Here is a 6,000-nt window from a genome sequence, read left to right as displayed (position 1 = left end):
TTTGCCGATGATTGGCAGGAGAAGATCTACCGCATACTGAAACGCGATGCAGAATTAATTGGGTTAATGACTAAGACGTCCATGACGAAGAATATGCTGTCCTGCGGATCCGTGTCCGCTTGTCCAGTAAAAACATGATCACGATCGAAGGGCTGGAGATAGTCGAAGACTTTGAGTGTGTGACCACACTCGGAGTATTCGAGCGACGAGTATTAAGAGCCATCTTTGGCGGATTGCAGGAGAACGGCATGTGGAGGCGAACAATGAACCACGAACTCGCGTGACTGTACGGCGAACCCAGTTTCCAGAAGGTGTTGAAGGCTTGCCGGATGACATGTGGCGAGAATGCTCTTACGACAGTCCTAAAAAAACAGGTGTTCGCATCAAATCTTCTAGGAACGAGACGACCCAGAAAATATAAAATCGCATAAAAAATGGCTCAAGTCATTTGAAACGTTACTGTGAATCGTAATTCCTACTAACGCAAGTAAATCCGCCATGTTTGCAGATTTTGAAGACGATTTCTTTCTTTTTTTCCGCCCGCGTGGGTTGTTGTTGCTTTGTTGTTCTCTCTGCGGCCAGCAGTGCAAACAGATTACTAAAATCCAGATAGAGTATTAGCAAGAATTGTCCAATGACAGAAGCAGTAAATATTGTCGCTGGCAATGGTTCGCATTCGTTGAGAGAAAAACAACTTGTGCTCTCTTGCATTCTTTCAGTATGTATGAATAAGGTGTCGACTATTGCCCAGTTTGTATAGGGGAACATGCCCTATTATGCGCCACCTAAGCGAATCTCTGATTTTCTATGTATTCCACGTACAAAAATGGGTGTTGAAAATGGGTGCAATCGTTGAAGAAAAGTGTTTTCTACAAATTCCTATAATATTTTATGGCTCAAATTGCTATAGTTGCTTCAAAACCTTAATTTTTAAAACCATAGTCAAATGCAACAGAACAAAACTGTGTTGCAAATAAGCGCCGCTGTGTATTCAATATGCGCCTAGCAGCCGAACACACCCGAAAGCAGCCGAAGACCAAAAGCACACCAATACTTACAGACACTTTGACTGAAAAGAAAATCAAAATGGACTAATCAATATTTTGGAAAAAAAATGAAAAGTAGATTTTTTGGGCTGAATTAACGCTCAAAATATGGTTTAAGACGTTTTGTTAATTTTCAATGAAAACTGGCCTTTTTGAAAAATTAATGCTATTTTCAGTCTACTACGATTGGCGCGTTATAACGAACGCATGGGCCGTGATAGAACATACCCATAAAAAGCATACCTTTGCGAGTTCTGTATGATTTTTTAGCATAAAATCATAGTTTAGATTCTCCTCTATCGATGTGTCAGAAAATATTGTCTTATTCGTTTTTCTCTGCTTGATGACACCTTATTGAAAGTGTTTTATTATTTAGATCAAAATGATGAAAAACTTAAATTGTGAAATTATCACAACACAGGGGCATTTTAAGGAAAAAATCATACTTGCCATGACCAATCACAGCATTTAAAACAAATTGGTAATATTTTGCAGGCTTAAAATGTATCAGATTCTTCAAAACAAAGGTGGCGCGTATTAGCCATATGAACTTTTCCCCTACTTTTATCGCTTTAGTCAAAAAATATGTGTGTAAAGCCTAGTCCACATTAGGCAACATGAACTGCGATTTTTGTTTTGAGACGAACTTTGTTGTCTGTTGTTGTTGTTGGAAAACCTTAGACGGTCGCAGTGTCTCCCGAAGAAAATGGGAGGCGCTGAGACCGTCTCGAGACGAACCGTCTCCTAGTGTGGACTAGGCTTAAATTGCCTCCACTTTGGTATGTATATGTATGTTTTTTCGAGTTTCGTTCAATCATTCACACGTATAACAAAGTTGTTGAGAAATATACCTACAAAAATGTTTGCTGGGGAGCAAGGGCGCTTCGAGCGAGGTGGTTAGACCAAGTGGAGCGTGATCTGGCGAAAGTGCTATGTTCGAAGAATTGGAGAGCGCTTGCCATGGACTGAGTGAATTTTAGGAAATATTTTCGAGAAGTTATGTCGTGAGATGGAAAACTAATAAAATAAATAAATGAATTAATTTTGAACTTTCAACTACGAATTGATGAGTTCCCGCAGAACCTATATCAAACAATAAAGCTTGAAAACAATATTTAGTTGCCCGACATTTGTCCGAAAACAATTTGAAACCTTTTTTATTTTAGTTTCTTAAATTTCAAAAATGAAATGGTGAAAATTAACTTAAAATAAACATTTTCCTACTTCTCTGCTGTTATTCTTTGTAGGTGTACCCTCCTCCGTCTTATCCCTCTGATTCGTCGAAATTCAAGAATGCATGTTTTAGAGCCGAAAAATCACTTTCCACTTTAATTGGCTACTTCACATGATAAACTTAAGCTTGTGAATTTATTTTCTATCACAAATTTGTCACTTTTAAAACTATTTCTTAATTTATTTGATATTGAAATCGCGAAGTGAATTGAATTATTGACGCACTCCGCCATATTGTAAAACGAACTTAGTGATCCCCCCAACGTGTTTCTTTGTTTTATCGCTTCCTGTCATAGCATATAACGATCAAAATCATAAAAATCGACAGAAAAGTGTTGAAATAAAATTAGAAACATGATTTTAAACTAATCTGAACTATATAAATTTGTCAATATTCGATTGAAATCGAATCGCTCGGGCCCCATAATTCGTCGTAATTTTGCGACAGGAATAGGAAACCGTTTTGCAAGAATTGGAATTAGACCGGTTCATTTTTACTATTTTTTGCTGAACACAGTCGGACTCATAGAGAATCAACATAATGGATTTCCAAGTAATGACAACACAATACAGTAATTTTGTTTATTTTGAAGCTACGAACTTGATGCCTATTTATATTAATAAACTAGCTGATCCCATACGAACTCCGTTTCGCTTTTAACTTGAAATATGTCATGAACTGTTTGTATTCAAGTCATTTGCCAAGCATTTTCCAGATGCACTTCCGAATTTATTGTTAAGTAATAATTGCAAAAATATTGGAGCTCACTTTTTCTGTCGTCTGCTACTTACACCTCGTGTATATATTTCAACTCGATCGTTGCATAACAACGCAATCATTGCCAAAAAGTTAAACACCTTTCGGTGGCCTCTTATACAATCTTTGATATCTGAAATCGATTACTCGTCCCTCAAAACTCCCATGTGCAAATTTTCAAAGCAGTCCATTGCACCATAACGTCAATATTGCTAAAAACAGTGAGAAATTAAATTATATGGACGATCCCTTTCGTGGACCCCTGGCAAAACATTTGACATCTGGAATCGATTGCCCGTCCTTGAAAACTACCGTGTGCAAATTTTCATCCCAATCCGATGTATAATTACGACAATATCGTAAAAATATTGAAAAGTTAATATGGACGACCCCTTTGGCTGACCCCTTATTTTAATTTGGATGAGTGAAATCAATTGTTTGTCCCTAATAACTCCTATGAGCAAATTTTCATTCAAATCTGATGTATAAAAACGTCATTATCACTAAGATATTGAAAAGTTAATATGGACGACCCCTTTTGCCAGCCCCTTACACTGAATTTTATACCTCAAATCGATTGCACGAGGAAACAATTTCAATTCCTGGACCGAAAACCTCGATTTTTATTGAATCTTTACGATGCATGGAAAAACGATGCAAAAAATTCCCGTTGAAGGTCAAAATGACAAGAGAATTTGGATGAATGGATCATTTAAACTTTGAAATAAGAGTTCATGAGTCTCTTGTTTGGATCTCAATACCAGTTTGGATAAAAAATTGGTAGATATGATTTTTTGTACATATAGTCGTTCAAAATTCAACAAAATCAAACCCGCTTATATTCTGATTTCTACCATATAAGTTTTAATACTTGACTCATGTTTGCTGCATTTTTATAAATTCTCAGTGAATTTCCAACAAAAGATGTTTTGTCGTTTTGGACATATTACAATTTGAATGAAGAAAGTCGAAAAGTTTAATTTCTACGTCATTTCCCAAAAATTTGAACCCAAACAACAAAATGTTAGAATAACGAAGCGTCAATTTCTGAAAAAAAAAACATTTTTGCAAAAACTTTTATCGCTCGCTAAAAAACTTTAATAGATGAGCTGAACCAGTCTAATGCGCATTACACGCATCAACGTGGCGTTGCTTTGTGTCGATATCCTTCGCCAGGGTTCCCACATGGATAAGAATACATTTGGTCATTTGGGGAGGTTATCTCAGTGCGTGATGTTCTGTGGGACACTAAATTCCTTCTAGGAGGTGTACCAACGGGTATTCGTACAGCCCGAATGATCGTATCGCAAAACATTCCATCAACCGTTGTAATCGACGGACAAACTACTACCCTGAAGTATCAGGGACAAAAGCTAACATGTGTACACTGTAATGAGTTTGTGCACATCGGGATTCCATGTGTGCAAAATAAGAAGCTTCTCGTGCAAAAGCTTAACGCAGACATGTCATATGCAAACGTCACGAAACAATCAACTATAACAACAAGTTACGCTCCAATCAATCCACCACAACAAATTCAACACAACACAACAAAACAACAACAATCCACTAACGCAATAAAACCAACAACTAACCAACCAACCGCTCAACCGACCAACCAACCAACAACGATGAATTTGAGAGTCCGTCTTCACGACATTAACAAAACTCCACAACCAATAATGCCTCCTCCAGCCTTCCCCAAACACGATACAATCACCGACCTGAACCGTAAACACTCCGATGGCAACGACACCGATGGATCACAATCCTCCACTAACAGCCGCAGATCAAGAATACCGCCAACAAAAAAATCTAAACAGTCGAGAGAGACTATCACTGCACCCGATGAGGAGAACCGCAAATAATGGACTACATAAGTTGTAATATTGCCACTATAAACATGAACACTATTACCAACCCAACAAAGATCAACGCTCTTCAAACCTTCGTACGCTCGTTAGATTTGGACTTCGTGTTTCTGCAGGAGGTGCCGAACGAGCTGATAACAATTCCTGGATACAACATTATCTTCAACGTGGATGAGGCGAGAAGAGGAACAGCTATTGCTCTAAAAGAGCACATCAAGTATACACACATCGAAAAAAGCTTAGACGGAAGACTTGTTGCTGTGCGAGTACACAATACAACGTTGTGTAATGTGTATGCTCCATCTGGAACCAATCTCCGCTCTCAAAGAGAGCGATTTTACAACAATACCATTGCATATTATCTTCGACAACGTACGGAGCACATACTACTGGGGGGAGATTTCAACTGCGTGATTCGTCCAAGAGATGCATCAGGTTACAACAACATGAGTCCTGCTTTGCAGAATACTATTCAGCAGCTTCAACTTCACGACGTTTGGGTTCAGCTTCGCCCTCGAGACGATGGACACACATACATTGTCCATAATGCATCTTCAAGACTCGATCGATTCTACGTTAGTAATGGTTTGAGAACACACCTACGATCAGCAGCAGACCACGTCTGTTGCTTCTCGGACCACAAAATAGTATCGATGAGAGTATGCCTTCCGATTCCCGACCGTCCCAATGGCCGAGGGTATTGGTCCATCCGCCCACATCTTATCACTGATGAACACATACAAGAACTGGAGATAAGCTGGCAATTCTGGACACGTCAAAGGCGCAACTACCCATCATGGATCGAATGGTGGATTTCATATGCAAAACCAAAAATACGCTCCTTCTTCAAATGGAAATCATCGATAGCTTTTAACAACTTTCGCTATGAACAACAAAGACTATACACTCTTCTCCGGCAAGCTTACGACAACTACTACAGCAACCCCAGAATGTTACAAAACATCAACAAAATTAAAGCCGAAATGTTATCACACCAACGAAGATTCACATACATGTTTGTGAGAGCAAATGAAACGTATCTAGCCGGTGAGCCGATGTCTATTTTTCAACTCGGAGAAAGAACCCGAAAAAG

This window comes from Uranotaenia lowii, chromosome 2 (assembly GCF_029784155.1).
Source record: "Uranotaenia lowii strain MFRU-FL chromosome 2, ASM2978415v1, whole genome shotgun sequence".
NCBI lineage: Eukaryota > Metazoa > Arthropoda > Insecta > Diptera > Culicidae > Uranotaenia > Uranotaenia lowii.
The sequence above is the reverse complement of the archived record's forward strand: the minus strand, read 5'-3'. Positions refer to the sequence as shown.